The sequence below is a fragment of the Nomascus leucogenys genome, chromosome 8, assembly GCF_006542625.1.
Source record: "Nomascus leucogenys isolate Asia chromosome 8, Asia_NLE_v1, whole genome shotgun sequence".
NCBI classification, from domain to species: Eukaryota; Metazoa; Chordata; class Mammalia; order Primates; family Hylobatidae; genus Nomascus; species Nomascus leucogenys.
This window is the reverse complement of record NC_044388.1, coordinates 75,074,478-75,095,867: the sequence shown is the minus strand read 5'-3', so window position 1 is coordinate 75,095,867 and position 21,390 is coordinate 75,074,478. Positions and strand designations below refer to the sequence as shown.

Genomic DNA, 21,390 nt, shown 5'->3' with positions numbered 1-21,390 from the left:
AAACTCAGGAAACTCTTAGCAATAGCTCCACAACATTAAAAACACTCAACCGGCTTTTAAAAAGTAGATTTATTACCACACATAGTAAGTCCAGAGAGTAGAGCGGTTCCATCATGTCATCAAGACCCATGATAAATCTTTAAATATTTTGATTTTTTTGAACTTTGCACTCTGTCACTCTCAACACATGGGTCTCATACTTTGGCTGGTTCCCCTGCAGTGCCTCAAACTCTGTCCCCTGAGCAGAAAGCCGGGGCTGTATTTACCCAAGTGGCTCTGCCCTGCACTTTTCATAATTGTCTCACATTTAGGACAAAGCTGCAGGTAGAAACAGGGAGAAAAGAGCAGTTGTATAAGTCCCTTGGTTTCACAGCTCCTCGAAGAAACAGAAAATTAATTACATGGTAGATCTACACTATACTGAATGCCAAGAGGGAGCCATCACCAGCCCTCTATTATTGCTGCTCCTACATCTTGAACCAAAGCAGCATCCTGTTCTCAGGCACTAAACTTGGGTTTGGAGACCTGAGTGTCTGGAGACACGATGTCTAAATAATAAAGCTTGGAGAATGTGGGCATCGATCCCACTACCTCTTGCATGCTAAGCAAGCGCTCTACCACTTGAGCTAATTCCCCACATCGGGGGAGCTTTATTTATCGTTAGTGGGTGGCCTGGAACACAGGTGATTTCAGGGCCTTCAGCGGGAAAGCAGGGCTCTAAGAGCAGATCTTCTCACTGATGGGCTAGGGCAAGGCGCAGTGGCTACTCATTCTCTGCAAAGGAGGAGGAGAAAAGAGAACAAAGAGAAAGTCACAACAGGAAAACTTCACGCTGCCAAAATGTCAAGTTTAGAGTATTCCGGGAGAGAAAAATCCATGTCCCAGCAAAGGAGGACCTGCCTAGACCTGCCCAGGTAAAGCATCACAGATTTTTAAAACATGATTAAATACTTAAAAATGATTAAATGATTTTGTGTGTGTGTGTGTGTGTGTTTATATAAGTGGAACCAGAAACAATTGTACCTGTCTTGCTGCTTTTTTTCCTCTTGTGGCCCAGTCCTCTAGCTTTTCCCATCTTCAGAGATCTTAGTCACTCTTCTTTTCCGTAGTCTCCTTTGTTGGTAAGAAACAGGGGCGGTGCTCAATTCCTGACAGTTCATTGAGTGACCAACTGAATGAATGAAGGAAGAAATAGCCTTCCAAGGTGTCTCCCGTTCATACTACTCTTACTGTGTATCTACACTTGCATCTATAGGACTGGAGACATTCACTCAACAAAAAACACAAACTGAACTTATAATCATATCCTCCCTGTTTTTTCCCCAATTTTTTGTGCCATGAATTATACTAGGAGACTTAGGGAGTTTACTTGATGTAGTCTGACTGAATTTTGCCAAAATGCTATGTCTTAGTGTGCACTTTATGCACTTTTTAGAAGTAATAGAGGCTCAGATAAGTTAAGTGTTCTTCCTAAGGTGCCAAAGCTGCTAAGTGGGAAAGCCTGAACTAAGAAGCAGATATTTTTAGATTTTAAATGTGATTTTTTAACCCCTGTACCAGCTCTTTTATTCTGCCCGTTCTTTTGCACTTTAGCCCATTCATTCATACAACAAATATCTAATTCCAAACCTCCTCTTTACTTACTTTTTGGGCTTAACATTTTTTTTTTTTTTCGACAGAGTGTCACTCTGTTGCCCAGGCTGCAGTGCAATGGTAAGATCTTTGCTCACTGCAACCTCTGCCTCCCAGGTTCTAGTAATTCTCCTGTCTCAGCCTCCAGAGTAGCTGGGACTACAGGTGCCTGCCACCACGCTTGGCTAATTTTTGTATTTTTAGTAGAGATGGGGTTTCACCATGTTAGCCAGACTGGTCTCAACCTCCTGACCTCACGTGGTCAGCCTACCTTGGCCTTCCAAAATGCTGGGATTACAGGTGTGAGCCACCCCTCCCGACCTGGGTTTAACTATTTTATTTTATTTTGTTTTATTTTATGACAGGGTCTCACTTTGTGAGTGACAACATATTGTGGCAACATACTTATTTTTAACACATTCTGATGATCTCTAGTTTTTACTTAATGCATTTAGATAATTTAAATATAATGTTATTATAGATAAGTTTTTAGATAGATCTACTATTTAATAATTTATTAACCTTTTTTCCCTTTGTTTCAATTCATCTATGTTCCTCTTTCTATCTTGTTTTGGTTTATTTCAATCTTGTTGGTAAGTGGTCTAGGGATTACTATATACATATATAACCTTTCACAGTATACTTAGAATCAATATTTTACCATTCAAGTTGAATATAGAAACTTCATCAAGAGTTAGGCCCATTACACTTACCCTTTTATCTTATGTATGTAGTACATCTAGATACAATGACAACTGCATCAGATAAAGTTACAATTTTTGCTTTCAATCATCAAACATACCTTAAGGAACTCAAGAGAAGAATAATAGTTTGTTATGTCTACCCAGACATTTTCTATTTCTGCTTTTGTTCCTTCATTGATGATGTTCTAAGTTTCCTTCTGGGATCACTTTTCTTATCTCAAATCTTTGCTAATTCTTTTCCAGCAGTCTTGCTAGGATTGAGAATGTATTTACCTTCCAATGAAAATGTATTTATTTGCCTTTATGTCTGGAAGATACTTTTGCTCCACATACCATTCTGGGTTGATAATGTATTTTTCTTTTGGTACTTACTGAATGTTATGACATTTTTTTCTGGCTCCTGGGTTCCCGATGAGAAATCTACAATCACTCATTTGGTATTTTGTCTTTCATTTCCCTGTGGCTGCTTTCAGAATTGTTTTGTATTTTCTTAGTTTTCTGCAGTTTGATTATGTCTTGCAATGGGTTTCTTTTGGTTTATCTTGCTTGGCATTTACTAAACTTTAAAAATCTGGTTTATATCTTTTGACAAATTTGATACATTTTCAGCCATTAATTCTTCAAAGTTTTATCCCACAAAGACCTCTTTGTCCTCTTCTTTCCAGATTACAATAATGTGAATGTTAGATTTGTTATTTTTTATTTGTCCCTGAGCCTCTGTTCAGGGACAATAAAATCCTCCTTTCTTTCTATAGGTCAGATTATGTAGGTATTCTTGTTCTGTTTTCAAGTTCATTGAGTTTTTCCTTAGTCTTCTGCATACTGTTATTGAGATCATCCAATTAAGCTTTTTATTTCCCCTAATAGTTTTGGTTAATACTTTTTTTAATTCTTAAGTTTAAATTGGTGTTTACATATTCCAAATATTTGGTGAGACTTTCCAACTTTCCATTCACTTCACGAATGCTATCCCGTAATTCTAGGAGCATTGTTATAATAACTGCTTTAATGTATGTGTCAGATGATTTTGACATATGTGTCCTCTCAATATTGTTATTCGAGGATTCTCTTTGCCATGTGAATTAAGATCTCCCTGTTTTTTCATAATGCTCAATATTTTGGGGCTTGTAATCTGGATTTCTTCGGATTATGTGATGAGACACTGTGTCTTGTTGAAATCTTAAGGATAATATTGCTATTTTTGTTTTTGCAGGCACACAATTGCCTTGTATTTAAGCTCCAAGTACCAACCAGCCTTCCATGTGTTGTTGTTTCACAGATGACTCTATTTGAAAGCCTTGACACTGCTGTTGAGAGATCTCTGGAGTATGTGCAACCAGTGGTCAGTGAGGAATTGAAAGCGGGCCATTGTTCAGTTCAGCTCTCAGGCTCTTTTTAGGTAAGTTGTTTGGGATTAGAGCCACTTATTCACAACTGGCAGATGCATCCACAAGCTCATGAACAACTTTATGTGTTTGCTTTCTACAGTATCTGTCCAGGCACATTCTAGTTACTTGACATATCCTAGTTTCAGTCCTCTCACCAGAAAGCCGGGGCTATATTTACCAAGGTGGCTCTGCCCTGCACTTTTCACAATTGTCTCACATTTAGGACCAAGCTGCTGGCAGAAACAGGGAGAAAAGAGCAATTGTTTATGTCCCTTGGTTTCACAGCTCCTTGAAGAAGCAGAAAATTAATTACATGGTAGATCTACGCTATACTGAATGCCAGGAGGGTACCGTCACCAACCCTGTAGTGTTGCTGCTCCTACGTCTTGAACCAAAGCAGCATCCTGCTCTCTGACTTGGGTTTGGAGACCTGAGTGTTTGGAGACCCACGGTCTAAATAATAAAGCTTGGAGAATGTGGGCATCGATCCCACTACCTCTTGCATGCTAAGCAAGCACTCTACCACTTGAGCTAATTCCCCCACATCATGGGAGCTTTATTTATCCTTAGTGAGTGGCCTGGAACACAGGTGATTTCAGGGCCTTCAGCGGGAAAGCAGGGCTCTACTAAGAGCAGATCTTATTGATGGCCCAGGGCAAGAGCACAGTGGCTACTCATTCTCCGCAAAGAAGGAGGAGGAAAGGGAACAAGGAGAAAGTCAAAAAGGCAAAACTCATGCTGCCAAAATGTCAAGTTTAGGGTATTGCGGGGCAGAAAAAGGCACATCCTAGCAAAGGAGGCCCTGCCTAGACCTGCCCATCTAAAGTGTCACTGATTTTTAAAAAATGATTAAATAATTAAAAATGATTAAATGTTTTTTTGTGTGTGTTTTGTGTGTGTTGTGTGTTGTGTGTGTGTGTTTATAAAAGTGGGATAGTATTATCACTTGTTCCTTGTAGCTGAGACTCTCTGGGGATTTTGAGATGGTACAGATTTCTGGAAGGCAAAAAGCTCCTGTTGTTTTCATAACTGGGCCCTTTCAGGAATCAGGCCAGTGTTCTGACCACTCCCCTAGGAAACCCCTGGAGAGTGCTTCTTTCACTTACATCTGAGATATGGGTTGCCTCCTTGCTAAGGTGTGTCATGTACAAGTTACATGTTCAACTATATCTCAGAACAACATCAACAAAATTACAGAGCAGAGCTATAAAGAATAAGAGACAAGATCATATCAGTGTAAGAATATGTAAAATATCAGAGTGTAAGAATCAAAATTGAGCTATGCAGAGAAGGAGTGGACATATGGTGGAGAAAACTGGGCTGTTTGTAGGAATTCCTGTGTGAAGAAATAAACCTCTTCTATTTAAGTACTGTGTGTGTCTGTGTGTGTGTGTGTGTGTGTGAAATACACATGGAGGGAAGCAGTGATTGAAAAGCCTGGTCACTTAGAGATATGTTGGGAGAGTTTTATGAAAACTCCCAAGAGTAGTTGAAAAAATCCCAGGCAGAATGCTTAAATAATTAAAGCAACATGTTAGAGAAAGGTGTTTAGTTTTGAATGTCAGAGCTTGAACATGAGAAAACAGGAATTGAAGGGAAAGAGAAGGAAGTCATAAAGATATTAAAGGATTGAGGTTTACCCACATTTATTGTGTCAGCTCCTGAGGTGGACAGCAGGAGTCTTTCTGCAGCACCAGTGCCCATCACACTTCATGCTGCAGAATACATCCTCCATAAACACTGTAGCATGGATGACGACAGAGGTGAGTGAAAAGGAAGAAACACATTCTGGAGACATTGTGCAGGAAGGATCTACAGTATTTGTCAAGACATTGGGTGGAGAGATTTGAGGGGGAGGAGACAAAGACACTGGGAAGTCTTGAGACTAGTGTGGTAGACAGAAAAGAGATTCTGAATTAATAGCTGATGAATGAATCCACTCATTAATTTGTATTTGTTATGTGAATGAATGTTACACAAATGACCTGGTGTGGAGAAAACAGATGGTGAGACTTTGTGCTAGGGTAAAGCAAGAGCTCAAGTTTTTTTGTTTTTGTTTTTTTAATTTAGAAAGAAATCTGCTTTTCACATCTGGTTTTCCTATTTAAAGCTATGTGATTTGAGGAAAATGGTTTAACTCCTCTGAGCTTTAGTGTCATCTACAAAATTTGGATAATGATACTAAGGGAGGCTGAAAAGCCATATCAATCAACTTTATATGAAAAATAATAAACATTCACTTCCTTTTCCAATGCATGGTGCTGAAAAGTCCTTGTATGTGGAATATTGTTCACCTTTAAGGAATCTGCTCTCAAGAGCTGATGAGGGACTTTTTTTAGTGCAGTTCTCTTGTCGTTGGCTGTTGGGCTCATTTAGTTGGCACCAACAAGTCTCTATGAACATAAAAATAAAATAAAATAAAGATTGTGGAGGAATAGAATACAAACACATAGTAAGGTGAGATTTGCACAACAGAGTATAGTAAAGGATGTGTGCCCGATTCTTTTTGCATTCTCTTTGAATCATTTTTAGCCTTTATTCTAAGTCCCCAATTATTGTCATCCTTCTCCCAACAAGATCGTTTCTCTCCACCACAGATATTCTGGCCAGGCTCTCTGGTTAACTAACCATCTTGACCTCCTGAGCACTCCGTTTGTACTGAGACCCTGATTTATGTTCAAATGATGCTCTTCCATAGCAGGGCTTCCTGCTTTGCCCAAAGAGCATTCAATTTTTCAAGCAATTTAGGGCTCCTTCCTCATCCAGTATCTATGTGAAACCTTAGAGGGAAGCCTATTCTTTCCAGGAAGATAATCCTGTTGCGGTTTTAACCTCAATCTATAAATTCACTGGGGTAACGGGGAAAGAAGTCATAAAAATATTAAAGGATTGAGGTTTATCCACATTTACTGTGTCAGCTCCTGAGGTGAACAGCATGAGTCTGCAGCTTCAGCCCCCATCACACTTCATGGGTGAAGAAAACATCCTCCATAAACACTGTAGCATGGATAACAGAAGAAAAAGATTCTAGAGAGTTTATGCAGGAAGGATCTATAGTATTTGTCAAGACATTGGGTGGAGAGATTTGAGGGAGAGGAGACAAAGGCACTGGCAAGTGGCAAGTCTTGAGCCCAGTGTAGCAGACACAGAAGAGGTTTTGAATTTGTATCTGATGAATGCAAGAATAAATCCACTCATTTATCTGTATTTGGTAAATGAATGAATGTTACATGAGTGAGCTGGTGTGAAGAAAACAGATGATGAGACTATGTGCTAAGTGAAAGCAAGAGCTCACAATTTTTTCATTTAGAAAGAAATCTGCTTCCCATATCTGGTTTCCCTCTTTAAAGTTATGTGACCTGAGGAAAGTGGTTTAACTGCTCTGAGCTTCAGTGTCATCTATAACACTGGGGTAATAATACTTGGGGAAGCTGAGAAACTATATCGACCAACTTACATAAAAATTAATAAACAGTCAGTATAATTTCTAGCACATAGTGCTGAAAAAGTCCTTGAATGTGGAGCATTGTTCACCTTTAAGGAAAATGCTCTCAGGGTCTAAGGAGAGATATCAGTGCAGTTTTGTTGCCATTGGCTGATTTGCTCATTTATTTTGTAGCAACAAGCTTCTGTGATGATAAAAATGAAATAAAGTTTAAAAAGTAAAATAGATGGTGGAGAAACACAATAGGGATGTATAGTAAGGTATGATTTTCTAGGCAAAATGGATTTGTACAAAAGAATGTAGTAGTAATGGATGTGTGCCTGATTCTTGTTGTATTATTTTTGAATCTCATTTAGCCTGTATTCTAATTCCCCAATTGTTGTAATCCTTCCCGCAACAAGATTATTTCTTTGCACCATGAACATTCTGGTCAGATTCTCTGCTTAACCATCTTGAATTCCTGAGCACTCATCTTTTAATGAGACCCTGATATATGCCCAAATGATGCCCTTCCATAGGAGGGCTTCTTGGTTTGCCCAAAGAGCATTCAATTTTTCAAGTAATTTAGGGTTCTTTCCTCACCCAGGGTCTGTATGAAACCTTAAAGAGAAGCCTGTTCTTTCCAGGAAGAGAATTCCAGTGGGTTCTAACCTCAACCTGTAAATCCACTAAGCAAGCTCCTACTGAACACCTATGATGCAAGCTCAATCCAAGAGGCCAGCACTCCACAGGGGGAAGGCAACCGAAGCAGTGGCTAATGCTTACTGAGCAGTTCTTATTGATCAGGTCCATCTCTAGGTGCTGTGATCCACCCAAAAATATCCCACAATCCTTATTTCCCATGTAAAGAAAGAAGATTGGAAGACAGCGAAGCTAAATGATAGCTTCAAAGTGACAACTTCCCTGATTATTCTCCTGAAAACTGAATGTGTCATCTCCACACTGCCGAGTCCTTTACTGCCTAATGAGTCCCTCCCAGTAGATATCATCACATGACTTCTTGTTTATTTTTCTTCTTTACTTCCTGTCTGTTTCTCCCCACTCCTTCCCACTATGACGTAGTATCACAAAGGTGAGAATATCTGTGTTTTATTCACTGTGAATTACTGTACCCAAAACAGTCTCTTAACAAGGTATGTGCTTGAGAAATATTTGTTGGATGATTAAAAGAATAAAAGACTTCACCCACCCCACCCCATAATTATGTTTGGATGACCTTCGGAGCAGGCAATTGGAAGTGAAATTTCCCCTGCTTCCCCTGTCAGCTAGAGAGGTAGACATATGACATAGCTTGAAGTTTCTTGTGTAATTTATATCTCTTCACCACGTCTTGTACTCAAACCACTGAGAAGCCAAAAGAAGGAAAAAGACAAAGAAAGAAAGAGAGAGAGAAATAAAAGAAAAGAAAAGAAAAGAAGGAAGGAAGGAAGGAAGGAAGAAAGGAAGGAATGAAGGAAGAAAAGAAGGAAGGAAGGAAGAAAGAGAGAGAAAGAAAGAAAGAAAGAAGAAAGAAAGAAAGAAGAAAGAAAGAAAGAAAGAGGAAGGAAAGAAAGCTCACTTTTAAATTTTAAGCTAATATTTGGTCTGTCTTGAAATCATTATCTCACGGCATTTGTGTTCCATTATTTATCACACCTATTTCATTTCCCTTAATGGAAATAGCAGCAAAAGCTGTACCTTGTCTGATGTTCAAACTCAGGACCTTCAGAATATGAGATTGACAGGCGGCCTGCTGCTCTAAGAAAGCAACTGTTCCTAAGAGGTGACATCCAGATTATCAAATCTCATTTCCCACACACTGCTGCTTTATCAATTCCTAGCTTTTAAAGAACACAATCAATGCTACTTCGAAATCACTCCTTATCAGCCAATGCTGCACTGGAAGAATTCCCCACTCAGCACAGGTGGAGTCCACCCATTTCCAGTATTCACATAATGATAGGACCTTCTGGCTTGAGGGACCAGAAACAATTGTACCTGTCTTGCTGCTATTTTTCCTCTTTTGGCCCAGTCATCTAGCTTTTCCCTTCTTCAGAGATCTTAGTCACTCTTCTTTTCCGTAGTCTCCTTTGTTGGTAAGAAACAGGGGCGGTGCTCAATTCCTGACAGTTCATTGAGTGACCAACTGAATGAATGAAGGAAGAAATAGCCTTCCAAGGTGTCTCCCGTTCATACTACTCTTACTGTGTATCTACACTTGCATCTATAGGACTGGAAACATTCACTCAACAAAAAACACAAACTGAACTTATAATCATATCCTCCCTGTTTTTTCCCCAATTTTTTGTGCCATGAATTATACTAGGAGACTTAGGGAGTTTACTTGATGTAGTCTGACTGAATTTTGCCAAAATGCTATGTCTTAGTGTGCACTTTATGCACTTTTTAGAAGTAATAGAGGCTCAGATAAGTTAAGTGTTGTTTCTAAGATGCCAAAGCTGCTAAGTGGGAAAGCCCGAATTGAGAAGCAGATAGTTTTAGATTTTAAATGTGATTTTTTTTCCCTCTGTACCAGCTCAGTTATTCTGCCCGTTCTTTTGCACTTTAGCCCGTTCATTCATATACCGAATACCTAATTCCAAACCTCCTCTTTACTTACTTTTTGGACTTAACTTCTTTTTTTGTTGTTGTTGTTTTGTTTTGTTTTTTTTTTTAGACAGAGTGTCGCTCTGTCGCCCAGGATGCAAGTGCCCTGGTGAGATCTTGGCTCATGGCAACCTCTGTCTCCTGGGTTCAAGAAATTCTCCTGTCTCAGCCTCCTGAGTAGCTGGGACTACAGGTGCTTGCAACCATGCCCAGCTAAATTTTGTATTTTTAGTAGAGATGAGGTTTCACCATGTTGGCCAGGCTGGTCTCAAACTCCTGACCTCAGGTGATCTGCCCACCTCAGCCTCCCAAAGTGCTGTGATTGCAGGTGTGAGCTACCCCTCCCAGCCTGGGTTTCTATTTTATTTTATTTTATTTTATTTTATTTTATTTTATGACAGGGTCTCACTTTGTTGTCCAGGCACCGGTGCTATCTCTGTTCACTGCAACGTCCGTCTCCTGGATTCAAGCAATCCTCCCACCTTAGCCTCCTGAGTAGCTGGAACTACAGATGTATACCACCATACCCGTCTAATTTGTGTATTTTTTGTAGAGACAGGGTTTCACTGTGTTGCCCACGCTGGTCTCAAACCCCTGGTGTCACGGGATCTGCCCATCTCGGCCTCTCAAAGTGCTGGGATTACAGAAAAGAGTCTGGCCTTGGGCTTACCTTTCAAGTCAACTTTGACTCATTGTCTTCCTTCAAACACCACATTCAGAGATTTGTCAAATAATGAACATTATTCTTGCACAACTCTTTTGAATCTATCAATTACTTTCCACTCATTTAGTACATGTTCACTGGGGAGATGCTCTGTGCCAGACACTGTAGGTAATTCAGAGGAAGTGTAGACACCCTAGACCTCAAAACAAGACAAAATAAATATGGACGAAGGAAGATCCACCTCCAGATTCACCATTTTCAGTCTTTCTGTCATTTCCAGCTAAATAACTCCTTCAAAAAACGTCTCCAAACAACCAAATAACCCTTTCAAACTCTTTCAATAATAGCACTCTTCTATATGCTGGACTACTCTTAATTTCCTGGTTATAACATGATCTTACTTGTCTTTTAATTTTTGTCTTTGCCTTCTACCTAAATTTTTATTTTGCGTTATGAAGTTAATAGGTCCATTACCGGATGGTGTGGTTCAATTCTCCAATATGTTTGCTGATTTGTTTTCTACCAAGTCTACCAACTACTGAGACAGGAGTGTTAGTGTCGGCAACTATAATTGGATTTTTCTGTTTTTACCTTCCATATCCAATTTTGTTTATGAGTTTTGAAGCTCTGTGTTCTCATATACACTTGGGACAATATTCCCCTGGAAAATTAACAATCTTAATTATTTAGCAGCCCTCATTATTCCTGAAAAGTTTCTCTGCTTTCGAATCTACTTTGTCTGATTTTATATATGTACACCACAGCTGTCTTTGATTAGTGCTTGCATGCCGTATCTTTTCCCACTCTTTTCTTTCAATCTGCTATATAACTTTTATTCTTATATATAAGTGTATTGCAGGTGGCTTTCTTTAGTTAGCATATTTATTTTTAACACATTCTGATGATCTCTAGTTTTTAATTAATGCGTTTAGATTATTTACATGTAATGTCATTATAGATAAGTTTTTAGATAGGTCTATTATTTAATAATTTATTAGCCTTTTTTCCCTTTGTTTTAATTCATCTATGTTCCTCTTTCTATCTTGTTTTGGTTTATTTAAATCTTGTTAGTAGGTGGTCTAGGGTTTACCATATACATATATAACCTTTCACATTATACTTAGAATCAATATTTTACCATTCAAATTGAATATAGAAACTTCATCAAGAGTTAGGCCCATTACACTTACCCTTTTATCTTATGTATGTAGTACATCTAGATACAATGATAACTGCTTCTGATAAAGTTACAGTTTTGGCTTTCAATCATCAAACATACCTTAAGGAACTCAAGGGAAGAATAATAGTCTATTATGTCTACCCAGACATTTTCTATTTCTGCTTTTGTTCCTTCACTGATGATGTTCTAAGTTTCCTTCTGGGATCACTTTTCTTATCTCAAATCTTTGCTAGTTCTTTTCCAGCATTCTTCCTAAGAATGAGAATGTATTGACTTACCTTCCAATGAGAATGTATTTATTTGCCTTTATGTCTGGAAGATATTTTTGCTCCACATAGCATTCTGGGTTGGCATGTCTTTTTCTTTTGGTACTTACTGAATGTTATGACATTTTTTCTGGCCCTTATGGTTCCTGATGTGAAATCTGCAATCATTCATATGGTAGTTTCTCTTTCATTTCCCTTTGGCTGCTTTCGAAATTGTTTTGTATTTTATTAGTTTTCAGCAGTTTGATTATGATATGTCTTGCTATGAGTTTCTTTGGGTTTATCCTGATTGACATCTACTGAACTTTAAAAATCTGGTTTATATCTTTTGACAAATTTGAACCATTTTCAGCTATTAATTCTTCAAAGTTTTATCCCACAAAGACTTCTTTGTCCTCTTCTTTCCAGATTACAATAATGTGAATGTTGGATTTGTTATTTTTTATTTGTCCCTGAGCCTCTGTTCAGAGACAATAAAATCCTCCTTTCTCTCTATAGTTCAGATTATGTAGGTATTCTTGTTCTGTTTTCAAGTTCATTGACTTTTTCCTTAGTCTTCTGCATTCTGTTATGGAGATCATCCAATGAAGCTTTTTATTTCCCCTAAGAGTTTTGGTTAATACATTTTTTTAATTCTTAAGTTTAAATTGGTGTTTATATATTCGAAGTATTTGGTGAGACTTTCCAACTTTCCAATCACTTCACGAATGTTATCCCCTGATTCTAGGAGCATTGTTATAATATCTGCTTTAATGTATGTGTCAGATGATTTTGACATCTGTGTACTCTCAGTATTGTTATTCGAGGATTCTCTTTGCCATGTAAATTAAGATCTGCCTGTTTTCCACATACTGAATATTTTGGGGTTGTAACCTGGACTTCTTTGGAATATGTGGTGAGACACTGTGTCTTGTTGAAATCTTAAGGATAATATTGCTATTTTTGTTTTTCTAGGCACACGATTGCCTTGTATTCATGTTCCAAGTACCAACCAGCCTTCCATCTGTTGTTGTTTCAAAGATAACTCTGTTTGAAAGCTTTGACACTGCTGTTCAGAGATCTCCAAAGTGTGTGCAACCCAGTGGTCCGTGAGGACTGGAAAGTGGGCCATTGCGCAGTTCAGCTCTCAGGCTCTTTTTAGGTGAGTTGTTTGGGATTAGAGCCACTTATTCACAGCTGGGAGGTGTGTCCACAAGCTCATCAACAACTGTATGGGTTTGCTTTCTACAGTATCTGTCCAGGCACATTCTAGTTACTTGACACATCCTGGTTTCAGTCCCCTCACCAGAAAGCCAGGACTATATTTACTCAGGTGGCTCTGTCCTGCACTTTTCACAATTGTCTCACATTTAGGACCACGCTGCAGGCAGAAACAGGGAGAAAAGAGCAGTTTTATATGTCCCTTGGTTTCACAGCTCCTTGAAGAAACAGCAAATGAATTACACAGTAGATCTACACTATACTGAATGCCGGGAGGCAGCCATCACCAGTCCTGTATTGTTGTTGCTCCTATGTCTTGAACCAAAGCAGTATCTTGCTCTCAGACACTGACTCAGGTTTGGATACCTAAATAATAAAGCTTGGAGAATGTGGGCATTGATCCCACTACCTCTTGCATGCTAAGCAAGCGCTCTACCACTTGAGCTAATTCCCCACATCAGGGAAGCTTTGTTTATCCTTAGTGGGTGGCCTAGAACACAAGTGATTTCAGGGCCTTCAGCAGGAAAGCAGGGCTCTACTAAGAGCAGATCTTCTCATTGACAGCCCAGGGCAAGGAGCAGTGGCTACTCATTCTCTGCAAGGAAGGAGGAAAAAAGGGAAGAAGGAGAAAGTCACAAAGGGAAAACTCATGCTGCCAAAATGTCAAATTTAGGGTATTCCGGGACAGAAAAAGGCACATTCCAGCAAAGAAGGACCTACCTAGACCTGCCCAGCTAAAGTGTCACTGATTTTTAAAAAATAATTAAATAATTAAAAATGATTAAATGATTGTGTGTGTGTGTGTGTTGTGTGTGTTGTGTGTGTGTGTGTGTGTTTATAAAAGTGGGATGGCATTATCACTTGTTCCTTGTAGCTGAGACTCTCTGGGGGTTGTGAGATGGTCCAGATTTCTGGAAGGCACAAAAGGTTGTGAGATGGTCCAGATTTGTGGTAGACACAAAAGGGATTCTGAATTAATGTCTGATGAATGAATCCACTCATTTATTTGTGTTTGTTATGTGAATGAATGTTACAGGAATGACCTGGTGTGGAGAAAACAGATGGTGAGACTGTGCTAGGGTAAAGCAAGAGCTCATGTGTTTTTGTTTTTTTAATTTAGAAAAAAATCTGATTTTCATATCTGGTTTTCCTATTTAAAGCTATGTGATTTGAGGAAAATGATTTAACTCCTCTGAGCTTTAGTGTCATCTACAAAATTTGGATAATGATACTGAGGGAAGCTGAAAAGCCATATCAACCAACTTATACAAAAAATAATAAACATTCACTTCCATTTCTAATGCATGGTGCTGAAAAAGTCCTTGTATGTGGAATATTGTTCACCTTTAAGGAATCTGCTCTCAAGAGCAGATGAGGGACTTTTTTAGTGCAGTTCTGTTGTCACTGGCTGTTTTGTTCATTTAATTGGCACCTACAAGTCTTTTTGAACATTAAAATAAAAGATTGTGGAGGAATAGAATACAAACACATAGTAAGGTGAGATTTGCACAACAGAATATGGTAAACAATTTGTGCCTGATTATTTTTGCATTTTCTTTGAATCATTTTTAGCCTTTATTCTAAGTCCCCAATTATTGTCAACCTTTTCCCAACAAGATTGTTTCTCTCCACCATGGACATTCTGGTCAGGCTCTCTGCTTAACCATCTTGACCTCCTGAACACTCTGTTTGTACTGATAACCTGATTTATGCTCAAATGATGCTCTTCCACAGGAGGGCTTCCTGCTTTGCCCAAAGAGCATTCAATTTTTCAAGCTGTTTAGGGCTCTTTCCTCACCCAGAGTCTATCTGAAACCTTAGAGGGAAGCCTATTCTTTCCAGGAAGAGAACCCTGCTGGGTTCTAACTCCAATCTGTAAATCCACTGGGGTAACTGGGGTTAGCTCAGATTAGCTACTGGGGTTTGCTCAGTTACTCCAGAGCTTGCTCTCTGAGAACTGGATGGTGCTGCTACTTCCCATAAAGGCTGAATAAAAAGAGGCATCTGCAGGCAGGAGAAAGTGCTATGGTCATTGCTGGAAGATTCCTTCTGACCATTAGCTATCTCTCTGACCTGGTGTGAAAAGGGTGACAAAAATCTGAGACTTGAAAAACAGGCCAAAAAAAAAAAAAAAGATTCAAAAGAATTTTAAAAGAATCACACACAAATTCTTAATTAGATTATTTTATCCAAATCCGTTTTGTCTGGAAAATAATACCTTACTATGTATCTGTATTCTATTCCTCCATAATCTATTTTATTTTATTTTAATGTTCACAAGAAGCTGGATGCTAGCTACCAAATGAGCAAATCAGCCACGATAACAGAACTGCACTAAAATCTCTCATCAGATATTGATACAGTCAAGACCCTCATGAGTGCCTATGATACAAATTCAGTGAGAGGCCAGCTTTCCACAGGGAGAAGGCAACCAAAGCAGTAGCTAATACTGAGCAGTTCCTATTGTCCAGATCCATCTCTAGGTGCTGAGATCCAGCCAGAGAATCCCCCAGTCCTCATTTTTCATATGAAGAAACATGTGAGGGATTCACCACCCCAATCCTCATGTATCATGTTTTTGAACAAAGCCAAGTAGCCTTTTGTGCAAAAAGCTCTCCTAACCCCCAGTTGCCTTGATAGGTAAAAGTATTCTTATGAAAGTGCTAGAAAAACATGGGCACAAGTGTTCCAGCAAGATGACTAGAAGAAGGGGAGGCTAAAGTTGTCAAGGTGACAGAGTCCCTGATTGTCCTCTTGAAAGCTGAACGTGCCACCTCACGTGTATATGTGTATGTGTGGATGCATACGTGTATGTTGTATGTACACACGTACACATATATCTACAAATGCATGTGTGTATGCATGCATGTGCATACACGTGCATGCACACATGTATCTGTATACATGTATTATGTACACAGTATGCATGTGTACATGTATGTGTCCATGCATGTGTAGATGTATACGTGCATGTATACATGCATGTACACATGTATGTACACATGCATCTACATATGCATGTGTATGCCTAAATGTATGTACACGTGCGTGCATGTGCACTATACATATGTGTACGTGTATGTGTGTGTATCATATTTGTACACGTGTATCTGCACATACATGCATACATACATGCATACATACATGCATGTACATGTGAATACATGTGTGTATGTATACATGTATGTACACTTGTGTGCACATGCATCTACGTGTGTGTAACTATATGTATGTGTGTGCACCCATGTGCATATGCATCTGTGTGTATGCATGTGTATCCATGTATGTGTGTACACAGAATGTTTGCATGTTTGTGTGTAGGTATTCATGTATGCATAAATGTGCACATGCATGTTTGCATGGATTTGTTTACACATGTATACATGTGTGTATGCATGTGTTATACACATGTACGTTTGTGTGCATGTGTATGCACATATATGCATGTGTACATGTATACATTGTGCTCATGTGTGCCTACATGTATATATGTGTACATGCATTATGTGTGTGCACGTATGTGTATGTGTGTACATGCATGTATGCACACATATGTTATTTGTGTGTGTGCATGCATGTATTTGTACACATATTTGTGTGTGCACTGTGTGCACGCATGCATGTGTGTAGGCATGTGTGTGGATGTGCACACATATGTATGGACATGTGTATTCATGCATGCACATGTACATGTATGTGTGCACACATGCATGTGTAGGGATGGATGTATGCTGTATATGTGTGTGTGTATACATGTATGTATGTACAAAAAATCTGTTTGTATGTAAACCTGGATCTGTATTAGTCAGGGTTCTCTAGAAGGACAGAACTAACAGGATAGATGTGTATATGAAGCGGAGTTCATTAAGAAGTATTGACTCACACAATCAGAAGTTGAAGTCCCACAATAGGCCGCCTGCAAGCTGAAGAGCAGGGAAGCCAGTCTGAGTCCCAAAACCTCAAAAGTAGGGAAGCCGACAGTGCAGCCTTTAGTCTGTGGCCAAAGGCTCAAGAGCCCCTGGCAAACCACTGGTGTAAATCCAAGAGTCCAAAAGCCAAAGAACTTGGAGTCCAATGTTTGAGGGCAGGGAGCATCCAGCATGGGAGAAAGATGGAGGCCTGAAGACTCAGCAAGTCTTCTTTTTCCAAACTCTTCTGAATGTATGTATGTATACATGCATGCATGTATGTATACATGTATGTTTTCAATATTTATACACATGGATTCATTTAGGATATTATTAGATCTGGCTTCTTTGATATCTTTTCATTATGTTTTTAAATTCCATCTATGTTGTTGGATGACCACTTGCCTGATATTGTTCATTGCAATACAGACTTCCATGTATGAACATATCACAGTTTGTATAACCATATTGCCATTGATAGCTATTATATTATATCTATCCTTCAGTTATTACAAATGATGCCATTCTAAACATTCCTGAATGTGTATCCTGGTACACATAAGCATGCATTTTCTATACAAAAATGAGTGGAATTGAAACCATCTTTGCAAAAATTATGACAGTGAGAAAAATCTAACATAGCTGACTATCTTGCTTCTAACTTCATAAACTGTCCTTGTTCATCCCTGGGCATAGGCCAAGCTAACTATGGAGGAATTCATAGTTTAATTTTAAAACAAAGATGATAATAGCTGCTTCCCAAAAGTAACCTCTCCCTGCTAAGGGACTGAAACTACGTTTGTAAAACTAACAAATTAGGCACAAGGTTAAAATTATGGTTCAGGAATAACGTAGCTGGAAGTCACAAGATTGTAGCCTCCTCAGTTGCCCCTATAGATAACATCACTACTGTAAAGCCTAAGATTGGTGCTTGATGTATTTTTTAGACCCTGTATTTTGATGGACCAGCTGATGTCATCTGGACAGGTAACCCGTTAAAAAGCAAACAAACAAACAAACAAAAAACCGCCAGCCTGATCAAAATGGGGAAACCCCATCTCTACTAAAAATATAAAAATTAGCCAGGCATGGTGGTGCACGTCTGTAATCCCAGCTACTCAAGAGGCTGAGGCAGGAGAATTGCTTGAACCCAGGAGGCGGAGGTTGCAGTGAGCCGAGATCGCACCATTGCCTGGGTGACAGAGTGAGACTCCGTCTCGAAAAAAACAAAAAACAAAAAACAAACAAACAAACAAAAAACTGGCTCAACTGGTCTCATGAACCCCTGATCCAGGAACTGACTCAGTGCAAGAAGACAGTTTTGACCCTTTATGATTTCATCCCTTACCCAACAAATTAGCATTCCCCAGTAACTACCCCCTGTCCACCAAACTATCCTTGAAAAACTCTGGCCTCCAAATTCTCAGGGAGGTGGATTTGAGCATTATCTTTCATCCTTCCACTTGGCTGGCCCTGCAATTATTAAACTCTTTCTTTGCTGCAAAACCTGCTGTTCTCACTGCATTGGCTTTTCTGCGCAGCAGACAAGAAGAACCTGTCAAGTGATTACAGAATTGCTGGTAAGAAAAATGTATCTTCAGCTAGATACTGCCACACTCTTTTCCAAATTTACTGCATTCACTTGCACTTGCAGTAGCTGTATATTAGTGTTTTCCTTGCTCCACTTAGTTGAAGTCACTGTAATGTTTCTGATTGTGATGACTATGCAGGTTCTCAAACCATTTCCCTGTTTATTTCATTTTAATCTATTGATTGTATTTAAATGTATACTCTGTATTGTAGCCTCTGAAGTTATCTTAAAAACATAGCTTTTTTTTTTTTTTTTTTGTGGTGCCACTGTTTACAACCCTTCAAGCACTTCCTAATGTTGTCTTAAAAGTCAAAGCTTCTTAGACTTTCATGTTGGGTCTGATATGGTTTGGCTGTGTCCCCACCCAAATCTCATCTGAATTGTAGTTCCCACAACTGCCACATGTCTCAGGAGGGACCCTGTGGGAGGTAATTTAATCATAGGGGTCAGTTACCCTCTTGCTGTTCTCATGATAGTGAGTTCTCACTAAATCTGATGGTTTTATAACGGGCTTTTTCTCCTTTCGCCTGGCACTTCTCCTTGCTGCCACCATGTGAAGAAGGGCATGGTTGCTTCCCCTTCTGCCATGATTCTAACTTTCCTGAGGCCTCCCTAGCCATCCTGAACTGTGAGTCAATTAAACCTCTTTCCTTTATAAGTTACCCAGTCTCAGATATGTCTTTATTAACAGCATGAGAATAGACTTACACAGGTCCCATGCTTAACTCTCAAATTTTATATCCCTCTCCTCCTACATTTGAACTCATACTAAACTATTTTTAACTTCCCCCTAAAAATGAAATTTCTATGTCTCAGTTTAATCATAGTCCTGTAAATTAATGACTCCAATCCTCTCTTCCCTTAACTTTCACAAAGATAACTACTACACATTCTTCAAAACCTATTTATGACAACCATTGTCTATAAAGCTCTCCCCAGCCTGAAGCCTATGTTAGATTTTTCTTACTATGAGGTCCATGCAACTGTCCATAGTGCTTTCCAGGCTGTATTGCCATGTTTCCATGTGGAAATTCCTTCCTGGCATTTCTTGGGAAATTTATAATTTTCCAAATCGTGACAAAAATCAGTCAAGAAAGAAGGAAAATGGGGAAAGTATAATTAAAATTCTGCATAGGCAGAATAATGCCCCCCTCCAAGATATTTGTATTTTAATCCTCAGAACCTGTGAATATATTACTTTGCATGGGAACAATGACTTTGCAGATGTGATTAAAGTTAACAGTTTGAGATAGAGAGATTATCCTGGATTATCCAGATGAGCCTAATTTAATCACATGAATCCTTAAACGTAAGCAAATTTTCTCTGCCATTTTAGAGAGCATTTGAATGACAGAGGATTAGAACGAAGTGACATGAGAAGGAACTGATCTTTCATTGCTTGAAGATGAAAGAAGAGGGTCATAAGCCAAGGAATGTAGGAAGCCTAGAAGCCAGAAAGAGCAAGGAAACAGATTCTCCAGAAAGGGACACACGCTGCCATCATAGTGAAACCCAGGTTAAACTTCTGACCTACAGAACTTTAAGATAATACATTTATTAATACATTGTTTAATACACTAAGTTGTGGTAATTTGTTACAACAACAACAAAAAACTAATTCACATTCCTCTTAGGGCGGGGTCCCCAAACCCCAGGGCGCAGACTAGCAACCATGTGTGGCCTGCCATAGCAGGTGTTGAGTGGCAGGCGACCGAGCATTACCACCTGGAGCTCCGCCTCCTGTCAGATCAGATTCTCATAGGAACACAAACCCTATTATGAACTGCTCATGCAAGGGATCTAGGTGGTGTGCTTCTTATGAGAACCTAATGCCTGATGATCTGAGGTGGAACAGTTTGATCCCAAAACCACCTTGCCCCACCAGTCTGTGGAATAACTGTCTTGCCTGAAACCAGTCCCTGGCCCCCAAAAGACTGGGGACTGCTGTTTTAGGGTATACAGAGTCACATCTGTCTTGAGAACTGCTGCTTCTCTCTTCCAAAGCGATTTGGGAGCATGATTTCCCACACACACAAAGCCCTTTGGTGAGAGTCTGCTACTCACCAAATGAAAAAATTAAAACTGCCCCAATTGTGTTCAAGAATGTCTACCTAGATTTTTGGCTAGCTTGAGGTTGAGGTACTTTATGATTGTTCTCCAAAAAGAAGAATCACCGGTATCTTACAAAACAATTCCTTTGAACCAGAAGTTATTTCTTGACTATGTTTTACCTGCTTTTTATTTTTATTTTCTACTTTTTTCCTTCACTTGCAGAAGTTTCTCCCATTTGTTTTGAGGGCTTCTGTTATCTTACACACAACAGCAAACAGTTGTTGATTGATAAACTGACAATTAATATGCTTTCTGTTAACTGAAAGATACTGTTCTTCAGCTGCAGAAGAGGAGGGACTACAAGGGTCTATACAAGGTTTTACTTGCTCATCTGAGCTGATAATGAATCCTTTTTAAACTACCTTCTTGTCTAAATTGAAACCTGAGTCTACATGACTCACTAGGCAGGATTTACAGAAAATGTATTAACCAGGATACAGAGCCAATGAATATAAAATGTACAGCACAATGAGACTTCCAGATGTAACTCAAACACTCAAGTGCTGTCACTTCTACTGTGGGCAATCTCAGAAAAATTCAGTCTATTCAGGGAATATGCTTTAGGTTCACCTAAACTTCCTTATAGTTTACCTTCCTCAGGTTATGTTAGTCCCCTTGAGGCTAGTCCTCCAAGTATATCTGGTTGAGGATGGATTGAATGAAAGGAATCTTGGGAAACAGAAATAGCAAAAGAGAAATCTGAATGTAAATGAA

The 21,390-nt window shown here is 39.1% G+C and overlaps 3 non-coding genes across 3 annotated transcripts; all 3 read right to left on the bottom strand.

Annotated features, from left to right (window-relative positions):
- Window positions 1-563: 563 nt before the first annotated feature.
- On the bottom strand, window positions 564-636 carry TRNAA-AGC. Its single transcript has one exon. It is a non-coding gene; the product is annotated as a tRNA-Ala (tRNA).
- A 3,556-nt stretch (window positions 637-4,192) lies between these two features.
- TRNAA-AGC lies at window positions 4,193-4,265 on the bottom strand. The gene has a single exon. It is a non-coding gene; the product is annotated as a tRNA-Ala (tRNA).
- A 9,181-nt stretch (window positions 4,266-13,446) lies between these two features.
- Window positions 13,447-13,519, bottom strand: TRNAA-AGC. Its single transcript has one exon. It is a non-coding gene; the product is annotated as a tRNA-Ala (tRNA).
- Between the last annotated feature and the right edge of the window lie 7,871 nt (window positions 13,520-21,390).